Source organism: Rhipicephalus microplus, chromosome 5 (assembly GCF_043290135.1).
Source record: "Rhipicephalus microplus isolate Deutch F79 chromosome 5, USDA_Rmic, whole genome shotgun sequence".
Classification (NCBI taxonomy): Eukaryota; Metazoa; Arthropoda; class Arachnida; order Ixodida; family Ixodidae; genus Rhipicephalus; species Rhipicephalus microplus.
The window spans coordinates 163178695-163192867 of NC_134704.1; the positions used below are offsets into that span (position 1 = coordinate 163178695).

The following is a 14173-nucleotide window of genomic DNA, read 5'->3' on the forward strand; positions in this document are numbered from 1 at the left end:
AGACAAATAAGTAGATAGACAGATAGTTGAAAATAATAAAAAGAGAATTTGACCCCGACGTGATTCGAACACGCTTCCTTCTGATCTGGAGTCAGACGCGCTACCGTTGCGCCACCGAGTCCGCTTAGGGTAGCCGTTCGCACACACGCGGTAGCATGTTTTGCATGGCCTTCTGTCGACGAAGCACAGGTAAAGGGACAAGTCATTGTAGAAGGACAAATAAGTAGATAAACAGATAGATGAAAATCATAAAAAGAGAATTTGACCCGGATGTCATTAGAACACGCAACCTCCTGTTCTGGAGTCAGACGTGCTAAAGCTGCACCACCGAGTCCGCTTAAGGTATCCGTTCAAACACACGCGGTAGCATGTTTTGCACGGCCCTCTGTCGACGAAGCACAGGTAAAGGGACAAGCCATTGTAGAAGGACAAATAAGTAGATAAACAGATTGATGAAATTATAAAAAGAGAATTTGACCCGGATGTGATTAGAACACGCAACGTTCTGATCTGGAGTCAGACGTGCTACCGTATCGCCACCGAGTCCACTTAGTGTAGGCGTTCGCCCACACGTGGTAGAATGTTTTGGTCGGCCTTCTATCGATGAAGCAAAGGTAAAGAGACAAGTCATTGTAGACAGACAGATAAGTATATAGACAGATAGATAAAAATATTAAAAAGAAAATTTTACCTGGACGTGATTAGAACACGCAACCTTCTGATCTGGAGTCAGACGTGCTAAAGTTGCGCCACCGAGTCCGCTTAGAGTAGCCGTTCGCACACACGCGGTAGCATGTTTTGCTCGGCCTTCTGTCGATGAAGCAAAGGTAAAGAGACAAGTCATTGTAGAAAGACAAATAAGTAGATAGACAGTTGTTAAAAATAATAAAAAAAGAATTTCACCCAGGCGTGATTCGAACACGCTACCTTCTGATTTGGAGTCTGACGCGCTACCGTTTCGCCTCAGAGTCTGCTTAGGGTAGCCGTTCGCACACACGTGGTAGCATGTTTTGCTTGGCCTTCTGTCGGTGAAGCACAGGTAAAGGGACAAGTCATTGTACACAGACAAATAAGTAGGTAGACAGATAGATGAATATATTAAAAAAGAGAATTTTACCCGGACGTGATTCGAACACGAGACTTTCTGATCTGGAGTCAGACGCGCTACCGGTTCGCCACAGAGTCCGCTTAGGGTAGCCGTTCGCACAAACGTGGTAGCATGTTTTGCTCGGCCTTCCGTCGATGAATCCCAAATAAAGGGACACGTCATTGTAGACAGACAAATAAGTATATATTCAGATAGATGAAAATAATAAAAAGAGAACTTGACCTGGACGTGATTCGAACACGCAACCTTCTGATATGGAGTCTTACGTGCTACCGTTGCGCCATCGAGTCCGTTTAGGGTCGCCGTTTGCACACAAGCGGTTGCATGTTTTGCACGGCCTTCTTTCGACGAAGCACAGGTAAAGAGACAAGTCATGGTAGAATGACAAATAAGTAGATAGACAGATAGATAAAAACATTAAAAAGAAAATTTTACCCGGACGTGATTAGAACACGCAACCTTCTGATCTAGAGTCAGACGTGCTAAAGTTGTGCCACCGAGTCCGCTTAGGGTAGCCGTTCGCACACACGCGGTAGCATGATTTGCTCGGCCTTCTGTTGATGAAGCAAAGGTAAAATGACAAGTCATTGTAAACAGACAAATAAGTAGATAGACAAATAGTTGAAAATAATAAAAGAAAGAATTTTACCAAGACGTGATTCGAACACGCTACCTTCTGATCTGGAGTCAGACGTGGTACCGTTGCGAAACCGAGTCCGCCTATAGGGTAGCCCTCCACATATACGCGGTAGCATGTTTTGCTCGGCCTTCTGTCGATGAAGCACAGGTAAAGAGACAAGTCATTGTAGAAAGACAAATAAGTAGATAGACAGATAAAAATAATAAAAAAGAGAATTTGACCCGCACATGGCTCGAACACGCCACCTTCTGATCTGGAGTATGACGCGCTAAAGTTGCGCCACCGAGTCCGCTTAGGGTAGCCGTTCGCACACACTCGGTAGCATGTTTTGCTCGGCCTTCTATCCATGAAGCACAGGCAAAGAGACAAGTTATTGTAGACCGACAAATAAGTAGATAGACAGATAGTTGAAAATAATAAACAAGAGAATTTGACCTAGACGTGATTCGAACACGCAACCTTCTGATCTGGAGTCAGACGCGCTACCATTGCGCCACCGAGTCCGCTTAGGGTAGCCGTTTGCACAAACGTGGTAGCATGTATTGCTCGGCCTTCTGTCGATGAATCCCAAATAAAGGGACAAGGCATTGTACACAGACAAATAAGTAGATATTAAGATTGATGAAAATAATGAAAAGAAAACTTGACCCAAACGCGATTCGAACACACAACCTTCTGATCTGGAGTCAGACGTGGTACCATTGTGCCACCAAGTCCGCACATTGTTTCCTTCGCCCACACGCGGTAGCAGGTTTTGCTCGGCCTTCTGTCGATGAAGCACGGGTAAAGAGACAAGTCATTGTAGGTAGACAAATAAGTAGGTAGACAGATAGATGAAAATATTAAAGAAGAGAATTTTACCCGGACGCGATTCGAACACGCAACCTTCTGATCTGGAGTCAGACGCGCTACCGGTTCGCCACAGAGTCGCTTAGAGTTGCCGTTCGCACACACGTGGTAGAATGTTTGGTCGGCCTTCTATCGTTGAAGCAAAGGTAAAAACACAAGTCATTGTAGACAGACAGATAAGTATATACACAGATCGATAAAAATATTAAAAAGAAAATTTTACCCGGATGTGATTAGAACACGCAACCTTCTGATCTAGAATCAGACGTGCTAAAGTTGCGCCACCGAGTTCGCTAAGGGTAGCCGTTCGCACACACGCGGTAGCATGATTTGCTCGGCCTTCTGTCGATAAAGCAAAGGTAAACAGACAAGTCATTTTTTAACAGACAAATAAGTAGATAGACAGATAGTTGAAAATAATAAAAGAAAGAATTTTACCAAGACGTGATTCGAACACGCTACCTTCTGATCTGGAGTCAGACGTGGTACCGTTGCGCAACCGAGTCCGCCTATAGGGTAGCCGTTCGCACACACGTGGTAGCATGTTTGGTCGGCCTTCTATCGTTGAAGCAAAGGTAAAAACACAAGTCATTGTAGAAAGACAAATAAGTAGATAGACAGATAAAAATAATAAAAAAGAGAATTTGACCCGCACATGGCTCGAACACGCAACCTCCTGATCTGGAGTATGACGCGCTAAAGTTGCGCCACCGAGTCCGCTTAGGGTAGCCGTTCGCACACACGCGGTAGCATGTTTTGCTCGGCCTTCTGTCGATGAAGCACAGGTAAAGAGACAATTTATTGTAGACAGACAAATAAGTAGATAGACAGATCGTTGAAAATATTAAAAAAGAGAATTTGACCCCGACGTGATTCGAACAGGAAACCTTCTGATCTGGAGTCAGACGCGCTACCGTTGCGCCACCGAGTCCGCTTAGGGTAGGCGTTCGCACAAACGTGGTAGCATGTTTTGCTCGGCCTTCCGTCGATGAATCCCACGTAAAGGGACAAGTCATTGTAGACAGACAAATAAGTAGATATTCAGATGGATGAAAATATTAAAAAGAGAATTTGACCCAAACATGATTCGAACACACAACCTTCTGATCTGGAGACAGACGTGGTACCGTTGCGCCACCAAGTCCGCTTATAGGGTTGCCCTTCGCACACACGCGGTAGCATGTTTTGCTCGGCCTTCTGTCGATAAAGCACAAGTAAAGAGACAAGTCATTGTAGACAGACAAATGAGTAGATAGACAGATAGTTGAAAATAATAAAAAAAGAGAACTTGACCCGGACGTGATTCGAACATGCAACCTTCTGATATGGAGTCAGACGTGCTACCGTTGCACCACCGAGTCTGTTTAGGGTTGCCGTTCGCACACACGCGGTAGCATGTTTTGCACGGCCTTCTGTCGACGAAGCACAGGTAAAGGGACAAGCCATTGTAGAAGGACAAATAAGTAGATAAACAGATAGATGACAATCATAAAAAGAGAATTTGACCCGAATGTGATTAGAACATGCAACCTTCTGATCTGGAGTCAGACGTGCTAAAGTTGCACCACCGAGTCCGCTTAAGGTAGCCGTTTGCACACACGCGGTAGCACGTTTTGCTCGGCCTTCTGTCGATGAAGCAGAGGTAAAAAGACAAGTCATTGTAGAAAGACAATTAAGTAGATAGACAGATAGTTGAAAATAATAAAAGAAAGAATTTCACCCAGACGTGATTCGAACACGAGACCTTCTGATCTGGAGTCAGACGTGGTACCGTTGCGCAACTGAATCTGCCCATGGGGTAGCCCTTCGCACACACGCGGTAGCATGTTTTGCTCGGCCTTCTGTCGATGAAACACAGGTAAAGAGACAAGTCATTGTAGACAGACAAATAAGTAGATAGACAGATAGATGAAAATAATAAAAAAGAACTTAACACGGACGTGATTCGAAGACGCGAACTTCTGATCTGGGGTCAGATGTGCTACGGTGTCGCCATCAAGTCCACTTAGGGTAGCCGTTCGCACACTCGCCGTAGCATGTTTTGCTCGGCCTTTTGTCGATGAAGCACAGGTGAAGAGACAAGTCATTGTAGACAGACAAATAAGTAGATAGACAGATAGATGAAAATAATAAAAAAAGAGAATTTGACCCTGACGCGATTCGAACACGCAACCTCCTGATCTGGAGTCAGACGTGCTACCGTTTCGCCATCAAGTCCACTGAGTGTAGCCGTTCGCACACACGCCGTAGCATGTTTTGCTCGGCCTTCTGTCCATGAAGCACAGGTAAAGAGACAAGTCATTGTAAAATGACAAATAAGTAGATAGACAGATAAAAATAACAAAAAAGAGAATTTGACCCGCACATTGTTTGAACACGCAACCTTCTGATCTGGAGTCAGACGCGCTACCGTCGCGCCATCGAGTCCGCCTTTAGGGTAGCCCTTCGCACACATGCGGTAGCATGTTTTGCTCGGCCTTCTGTCGATGAAGCACAGGTAAAGAGACAAGTCATTGTAGACAGACAAATAAGTAGGTAGACAGATAGATGAAAATATCAAAAAAGAGAATTTCACCCAGACGTGATTCGAACACGCAACCTTCTGATCTGGAGTCAGACGCGCTACCGTTGCGCCATCGAGTCCGTTTAGTTTCGGTGTTCGCACATACGCGGTAGCATGTTGTGCACGGCCTTCTGTCGACGAAGCACAGGTAAAGGGACAAGTCATTGTAGAAGGACAAATAGGTAGATAAACAGATAGATGAAATTCATAAAAAGGGAATTTGACTTGGAGGTGATTAGAACACGCAACCTTCTGATCTAGAGTCAGACGTGCTAAAGTTGCACCACCGAGTCCGCTTAAGGTAGCCGTTCGCACACACGCGGTAGCATGTTTTGCTCGGCCTTCTGTCGATGAAACACAGGTAAAGAGACAAGTCATTGTAGACAGACAAATAAGTAGTTAGACAGATAGATGAAAATATCAAAACAGAGAATTTCACCCAGACGTGATTCGAATACGCAACCTTCTGATCTGGAGTCAGACGCGCTACCGTTGCGCCACCGAGTTCGTTTAGGGTAGCCGTTCACACACACGCGGTAGCATGTTTTGCACGGCCTTCAGTCGAGGAAGCGCAGGTAAAGAGACAAGTCATTGTAGACAGACAAATATGTAGATCGACAGATAGTTGAAAATAATAAAAAAAGAATTTCACCCACACGTGATTCGAACACGCAACCTTCTGATCTGGAGTCAGACGTGCTACTGTGTCGCCACCGAGTCCACTAAGCGCAGCCGTTCGCACACACGCGGTAGCATGTTTTGCTCGGCCTTCTGTCGATGAAGCAAAGGTAAAGAGACAAGTAATTGTAGACAGACAAATAAGTGGATCGACAGATAGTTGAAAATATTGAAAAAGAGAATTTGACCCAGACGTGCTTCGAACACGCATCCTTCTGATCTGGAGTCAGACGCGCTACCGTAGCGCCACCGAGTCCGCCTAGGGTAGCCATTCGCAAAAACGTGGTAGCATGTTTTGATCGGCCATCCGTCGATGAATCCGAAGTAAAGGGACAAGTCATTGTAGACAGACAAATAAGTAGATATTCAGATAGATGAAAATATTAAAAAGAGAATTTGACCCAAACGTGATTCCAACACACAACCTTCTGATTTGGAGTCAGACGTGGCACCGTTGCGCCACCAAGTCCGCTTATAGGGTTGCCCTTCGCACACACGCGGTAGCATGTTTTGCTCGGCCTTCTGTCGATGAAGCACAAGTAAAGAGACAAGTCATTGTAGACAGACAAATAAGTAGATAGACAGCTAGATGAAAATAATACAAAAGAGAACTTGACCCGGACGTGATTCGAACACGCAACCTTCTGATATGGAGTCAGACCTGCTACCGTTGCGCCAACGAGTCCGTTTAGGGTCGCCGTTCGCACACACGCGGTAGCATGTTTTACACGGCCTTCTGTCGACGAAGCACAGGTAAAGGGAAGGTCATTGTAGAAGGACAAATAAGTAGATAAACAGATAGATAAAAATCATAAAAAGTGAATTTGACCCGGATGTGATTAGAACACGCAACCTTCTTATCTGGAGTCAGACGTGCTAAAGTTGCACCACCGAGTCCGCTTAAGGTAGCCGTTCGCACACACGCGGTAGCATGTTTTGCTCGGCCTTTTGTCGATGAAACACAGGTAAAGAGACAAGTCATTGTAGACAGAGAAATAAGTAGATAGACAGATAGTTGAAACTAATAAGAAAGAGAATTTGACCCAGACGTAATTCGAACACGCAACGATGTGATCTGGAGTCAGACGTGCTACCGTATCGCCACCGAGTCAAGTTAGTGTAGGTGTTCGCACATACGCGGTAGCATGTTTTGCTCGGCCTTCTGTCGATGAAGCACAGGTAAAGAGACAAGTCATTGTAAACAGACAAATAAGTAGATAGACAGATGAAAATAATAAAAAAGAGAATTTGACCCGGACGTCATTCGAACACGCAACTTTCTGATCTGGTGTCAGACGCGCTACCGGTTCGCCACAGAGTCCGCTTAGGGTTGCCGTTCCCACACACGTGGTAGAATGTTTTGGTCGGCCTTCCATCGATGAAGAAAAGGTAAAAAGACAAGTAATTGAACAGACAAATAAGTAGATAGACAGATAGATAAAAATATTAAAAAGAAAATTTGACCCGGACGTGAATAGAACACGCAGCCTTCTGATCTGGAGTCAGACGTGCTAAAGTTGCGCCACCGAGTCCGCTTAGGGTAGCCGTTCACACACACGCGGTAGCATGTTTTGCTCGGCCTTCTGTCGGTGAAGCACAGGTAAAAAGACAAGTCATTGTAGACAGACAAATTAGTAGATAGACAGATAGTTGAAAATAATAAAAGAAAGAAGTTCACCCAGACGTGATTCGAACACGTTACCTTCTGATCTGGAGTCTGACGCGCTAACAGTTCGCCACCGAGTCCGCTTAGGGTAGCCGTTGCACACACGTGCTAGCATGTTTTGCCTGGCCTTCTGTCGATGAAGCACAGCTAAAGAGAAGAGTCACTGTAGACAGACATATAAGTAGATAGACAGATAGATGAAAATAGTAAAAAAGAGAACTTGACCCGGACTTGATTCGAACACGAGACCTTCTGATCTGGAGTCAGACGTGCTACCGTGTCGCCACCGAGTCCACTTTTTTTTCTTTATTGCCTTCTTGACTACAGGTCAAGCTAATATGACAATCACTATCACACGTGTTTCATGCGTGACAACGCGTCAAAGATATTACATCTTCATTACAGTCGGTAGTCTTATACACATCTCGCACTTTTATAACAGCTTCCACGAAACACTCATTAACGAATAGAACTCTCACATCACAGTGTCTGTACGATATCATACTACGCCAAACCGAATGAAGACCAAGCACAAATATAACATCCAAATTTTGCACAGAACTTTCACAAAGCAAAAACGAATTCCATATGAAGTAAGAGGTAAATCTTTTTTTAAAGTCCTCTGTAAAATGTCCCAAAAGAAAATAGCGTTCTTACAATCAATAAACAGATGTTCAATGGTCTCAGGTTTGTTACACAGGAGACAGCTGCTTCCCTGAGGTACATACATCCCTCTGTCTTCAAGCCACGTTTTTACTGGCAAGGTTCCCGTATGAAGTTTACAAAAGAAGGTTTTCACATTGGGTGGTATACACATGTTTTTCACTCGCTTTAGTACGTCTTGACCATATAATTTTTCTTACCTTGAACGGTACATGGGCACAGGAAAAATATTCTGTATTAGGTCTTTCATAAGGTGCTTTCTTTTCACATTAGTTAGGTAATCTATCGAAAACCTCGCCTTTAAGAAACGATATGAGAACACAGCTTCGCGCAAGAACGGGGACAAGGTGTGTCGTTCTCGCCTGTCTAAAGATACAAAGAAGTCAGGCATGTGGTGTAACAGCGTTGCTTGAAATAAAGAACGTAAAAAAGAGTCTCTCTGGTCTCTAGTGAGCAGGAAACATGATATTACATGGTTAAGAAACAGATGGCACAGAGACAGCCCTCCTTGCTTAAATCGCCGAAACAAGTTCGCTCTAGATGTTCTCTCCCACGTAGAGCTCCAGATGAACGTGGCGAATATCCTGTGGACTTTGTGAATGGTTTACGCTTACAACTAAGTACTTGCAAAAGGTACATAGCTTTGGCAGCCAGAAACACGTTGCATACAGCAAACCTAGAGAAAAATGATAAGCCACGACCGCCCCATTCTTCGGCGGTCGCGCGCAGTTCTTCGGTCTTTTCAAGCCAAAATGCTTCACTGTCTTGATACCTGTCCAATGGTACCCCTAGGTAACGACTAGGCGTCGTGAGCCACTGAATATTTCCTAAAGAACTGGGCCTAAGGTCCTAATTACCATGCCATAAACCAATGCTTTTTTCGTTGTTCATTAAACTTCCACTCGTGTTACAAAACCTTTGAGTGATTTTTAATAACAAAGTGACACTCTCTCTATCAACTGCTAAAAAGGCAACATCGTCGGCGTATGCCAAAACACGCACTTCACATGACTGCAACCTGAAACCATTAATCCCTGCATGGTGAATCACTTTCTGACACAATGGTTCCAAAAATAGAGCGAAGAGCAAAGGACTTAAAGGACACCCCTGGCGCACGGAGGAAAGTACTTGTATGCGCTGTGAGAGTTCTCAATTTACAATTAAATTTGTGGTTGAATTTTTATATGCCAATTTAATACCTTTACATATGATCGCACCAAGACCAACGTACTCAGCTAGCATGAAGAGTATATTGTGTGGAACCATGTCGAAAGCCTTGGCTAGATCAATTTGCAACATAGCTACTTTTAGAAGCGCAGCGTCACATTACTTCAAAATGCTCCTGGCAACATGAATATTCGTGAATATGCTCCTACGCTTGATGCCGCAAGTCTGATGTGACCCGACCAACTTGTATATAGCTCCTTGCAACCTCCTAGCCAGAACTTTCATAAACACCTTATATTCTACGTTTGTTAGCGTGATTGGCCTGTATCCTGTCACTCTGCGTAAAACCTGTTGCTCTTTCCCTTTAGGAATCAGCACGGTGTGTGCTGGATTAAACAACGGAGGCAGAGCTCCGCGATCTAAAGACTCTGAAAAACCCTTATGCAATGCGGCGGCCATATCCTCCTTGAACGCCTTGTAAAAGGCGGCATTAATGCCATCTGGACCAGGTGAATTGCCCATGCCGAGATCATCGATGGCCTTCTGAATTTCCCCTATACTAATAGACATTTATAATAAATTTGTGTCCTCAGCATTAAGTGTCGGCATTTCTATCAAGAACTCATCTACAAAACCCGGCTCCTTTGGTTCGCGATAAGCAAACACGTCCTGATAATAGTTCTCAAAAGCTTTTATAATATCTTTATGTTCTTTCAATATTTTACTATTCCATTCTATCTCTAGTATGTCGTGAGCTCGAGCATATGCCTTTTCATCTGGCAAGGCTCGCTTTGTCGGGGCTTCACCCACGAGGTATCACTCAGCTCTTGCTCGTATAATTGCGCCTTTATATTTATCTTCTTCAAGACATTCAATTTTGTTTTTGACAACCTGCAGTTGATGTGTGAATAAGCCCAGGTATTCTGCTTCAATATTCACCAAATAATTTAGCTCTGCCCGTAGGTCACGTTCCTCTTTTCGAGCTTGATACTGTATGTAGCAACCACACTATATTGCATTCATTTTTATCTTTCGCTTAAATAATTCCCATCTTTCCGTGGCACTTCTTCCAGCGTTTTTGAAAAAATTCTCGATTTCCTTCTTTGTCTTATCTCTAAACCCTTCGTGCATAATTATCTTAGTATTCAGTTTCCATCTTTCCCATACAACCTTCTTTTTGCACTTTCTACCTATCTCACACAAAACTAAGCAATGATCACTGAAGGAAACAGCATAAACGTCATAGTTCTGACATAAAGGTACTATCTCAGAACAAACATATGCTCGATCTAGTCGTGCGTGACTCGAACCTTGAAAATGTGTGAAGTGCTGGTGACTGCCACCCATCGCAAACAGAGCTACGTCATGTAAAAAGTACTTATTAAGGCTGTCTCTAAGCAAACCAACGCTTTCACCACCTAATTTAGCAGCATACGTGCAATCTTCTTGGGTCAAAACACAATTGAAGTCACCCAACAGAATCACACATTTCTGACATTCAAAGTACGCTTGCATTTCCCGAAAAAACAAACATCTGTCTCTCGAATTTGTAGGTGCGTATACACAGATAACTCTAAATTTAGTGTTCCCGTAACAAAAGTCACACAAAACAAAACGCCACTGTAGGCAAATTTTGACCTCTTACACTACAATACCAAGAGAGTTCTTGACAAAAATAATACATCCGGCTGATGCTCCCACTGCATAGCTCACACACGCATTGTACCGCAATGAAAATCCTGCTACCAAGCTATCAGTCGCGTCCTCAGTACTAACTTTAGTCTCCTGGACTGCGAGCCAGTCAAGGTCTTTTTCTTGCATCAAGCTTTTCAACTGGTACTGTTTGCGACGCGTTCCTAGACCACGTACATTCAGCGTACCAATGCGTAAAGGCGCAGTCATGCTAGCCATGTTGATGTCAAAGATGAAAACTACAATGCTGCGCTCACCGTGTCTCGTATACCGTGCAGTAGGAAAACCGGGGTCTTACGCGTCTAGATCCTGTCCCCGAAGCGGCGACGATGACGCCGACCGGGTTTCGAGGGCATATTTTTTACTCTTAGCGCCTGTGACGCGATGCCACAGACGCTCCGGGCGTTTCAGGTTGCGTTCTGTGCTCTCCACTCGGTAACGCTTGCCGCGTCCCGTGGTCGGTTCTGGAGAATTTGTGCTGGCTTCTGGTGTAGCGATCTCGCCACTGGTACCCATATCTTCCTCCATCGATTCTTGAATGTCCTGCTGGCCGCCTGTTGCGGCGAACTCCTCGGATTCTTTCATTGAGTCTTTGCCATCTTGCGTTGTCGCGTCGGCTGTCTCTTCTTCAGTTGCCTGAACCACGGCGTCGGGTCCCACGGCGTTGCTGCCAGGGGCCACCTTCTCAGCCTCTTCGGCGTCCATTAGATTATCTTGGGCGTCTTGTGTTGGCAGCACGGTCTTCGTAACTCTGGCATAACTCTTGACGCAATCTTGACTTTCATGATCACACGCTCGGCATACACCACAGCGGGGAGTCTGGCAGTCTCGTCGTATACGTCCTTGCATGTGACACCTTAGGCAAAGCGGTGCCCGACCCGGGGCCACAAGAAGGACGGTGCCCCCTCCAATCTTAAAAAGGTATGGCAAGTCTTCTAGCTCCAGGCCTTCCTTCAGTTTCAGTTGCACCATCCTCGTCGTCGATATCGCGTGTTCGAAGCCCGCGACAGTCCAGTTGTCGTTGGAAACCTCCAGAACTTCAACAAACTCACCTAACGCTTGTCGAATGCTCTCATTCGAGACCGCAAAGTCAACCCAGTGGATTTTAACGGTTAGATCAAGTTGGATATGGTCGATGATAGCACAGAAGCCAACCTTCATTTGGAGTCCACTTGTTTTGAGTAATGCATCTTTGTCATCCTTGCTTCGCATCTTCACCAGCCAGATGTGATTCATCTGGAAGGCTCCAATGCCAGTGATCGCCTGGATGAGTCCCACTTCTTCCAACGGGGCCCGAAAGTCTTCCAACCGTTATGGTCTTTTTTCCAAATCCCCGTGCAGAAGCACACACTTTTCCATACTGTCACCCGACGGCAATGTAGGCAACAAAAACCGGTAATCCGATGGATCAGAAGAGAACCTAACACCGCGGCCAGCAGCGGCCGCCGAAGCACCTCGCACGGAGCGAGCCATCACACGTCCGTCTCCAACCGAAGCCGAACGCGGAGTCCTCGCCACCGAGTCCACTTAGTGTAGCCGTTCGCACAAACGTGGTAGCATGTTTTGCTCGGCCTTCTGTCGATGCAGCACAGATAAAGAGACAAGTCATTGTAGACAGACAAATAAGTATATAGACGGATAAAAATATTAAAAAAGAGAGTTTGACTCGGACGTGACTCGAACACGCAACCTTCTGATCTGGAGTCGGACGCGCTACCAGTTCGCCAACGAGTCCGCTTAAGGTGGCTGTTCGCACACAAGTGGTAGCATGTTTTGCTCGGCCTTCTATCGATGAAGCACAGGTGAAGAGACAAGTCATTGTAGACAGACAAATAAGTAGATAGACAGATAGATGAAAATATTAAAGAGAACTTAACACGGAGGTGATTAGAACACGCGAACTTCTGATCTGGAGTCAGATGTGCTACCGTGTCGCCACCAAGTCCGCTTATAGGGTGTCCCTTCGCACACACACGGTAGCATGTTTTGCTCGGCCTTCTGTCGATGAAGCACAGGTGAAGAGACAAGTCATTGTAGACAGACAAATAAGTAGATAGACAGATAGATGAAAATAATAAAGAAGAGAACTTGACCCGGACGTGGTTCGAACACGCAACCTTCTGATTTGGAGTCAGACGTGCTACCGTGTCGCCATCAAGTCCACTTAGGAAGCCGTTCGCACACACGCGGTAGCATGTTTTGCTTGGCCTTCTGTCGATGAAGCACAGGTAAAGAGACAAGTCATTGTAGAATGACAAATAAGTAGATAGACAGATAAAAATAACAAAAAAGAGAATTTGACCCAGACGTGATTCGAACACGCATCCTTCTCATCTGGAGTCAGACGTGGTACCGTTGCGCAACCGAGTCCGCCTATACGGTAGCCCTTCGCACAAACGTGGTAGCATGTTTTGCTCGGCCTTCTGTCGATGAAGCACAGGTAAAGAGACAAGTCATTGTAGAACGACAAATAAGTAGATAGACAGATGAAAATAACAAAAAAGAGAATTTGACCCTGACGTGATTCGAACACGCAACCTTCTGATGTGGAGTCAGACGCGCTACCGTTGCGCCACCGAGTCCGCTTAGGGTTGCCCTTCGCACACACGTGGTAGCATGTTTTTCTCGGCCTTCTGTCGATGAAGCACAAGTAAAGAAACAAGTCATTGTAGACAGACAAATAAGTAGATAGACAGATAGATGAAAATAATAAAAAAGAGAACTTGACCCGGATGTGATTAGAACACGCAACCTTTTGATCTGGAGTCAGACGTGCTAAAGTTGCACCACCGAGTCCGCTTAAGGTAGCCGTTCGCACACACGCGGTAGCATGTTTTGCTCGGTCTTCTGTCGATGAAACACAGGTAAAGAGAGAAGTCATTGTAGACAGACAAATAAGTAGATAGACAGATAGTCGAAAATAATGAAAAAGAGAATTTGACCTAGACGTGATTCGAACACGCAACCATGTGATCTGGAGTCAGACGTGCTACCGTATCGCCACCGAGTCCACTTAGTGTAGGCGTTCGCACACACGCGGTAGCATGTTTTGCTCGGCCTTCTGTCGATGAAGCACAGGTAAAGAGACAAGTCACCGTAGACAGACAAATAAGTAGATAGACAGATGAAAATAATAAAAAAGAGACT

The 14173-nt window shown here is 45.1% G+C and overlaps 7 non-coding genes across 7 annotated transcripts; all 7 read right to left on the reverse strand.

Moving 5' to 3' along the window:
- Window positions 1-49: 49 nt before the first annotated feature.
- TRNAW-CCA (transfer RNA tryptophan (anticodon CCA)) lies at window positions 50-121 on the reverse strand. Its single transcript has one exon. It is a non-coding gene; the product is annotated as a tRNA-Trp (tRNA).
- A 2058-nt stretch (window positions 122-2179) lies between these two features.
- On the reverse strand, window positions 2180-2251 carry TRNAW-CCA (transfer RNA tryptophan (anticodon CCA)). The gene has a single exon. It is a non-coding gene; the product is annotated as a tRNA-Trp (tRNA).
- Window positions 2252-3886: 1635 nt separating this feature from the next.
- Window positions 3887-3958, reverse strand: TRNAW-CCA (transfer RNA tryptophan (anticodon CCA)). Its single transcript has one exon. It is a non-coding gene; the product is annotated as a tRNA-Trp (tRNA).
- Window positions 3959-5168: 1210 nt separating this feature from the next.
- Window positions 5169-5240, reverse strand: TRNAW-CCA (transfer RNA tryptophan (anticodon CCA)). Its single transcript has one exon. It is a non-coding gene; the product is annotated as a tRNA-Trp (tRNA).
- Window positions 5241-5595: 355 nt separating this feature from the next.
- Window positions 5596-5667, reverse strand: TRNAW-CCA (transfer RNA tryptophan (anticodon CCA)). The gene has a single exon. It is a non-coding gene; the product is annotated as a tRNA-Trp (tRNA).
- Window positions 5668-6022: 355 nt separating this feature from the next.
- TRNAW-CCA (transfer RNA tryptophan (anticodon CCA)) lies at window positions 6023-6094 on the reverse strand. Its single transcript has one exon. It is a non-coding gene; the product is annotated as a tRNA-Trp (tRNA).
- Window positions 6095-13536: 7442 nt separating this feature from the next.
- TRNAW-CCA (transfer RNA tryptophan (anticodon CCA)) lies at window positions 13537-13608 on the reverse strand. The gene has a single exon. It is a non-coding gene; the product is annotated as a tRNA-Trp (tRNA).
- Between the last annotated feature and the right edge of the window lie 565 nt (window positions 13609-14173).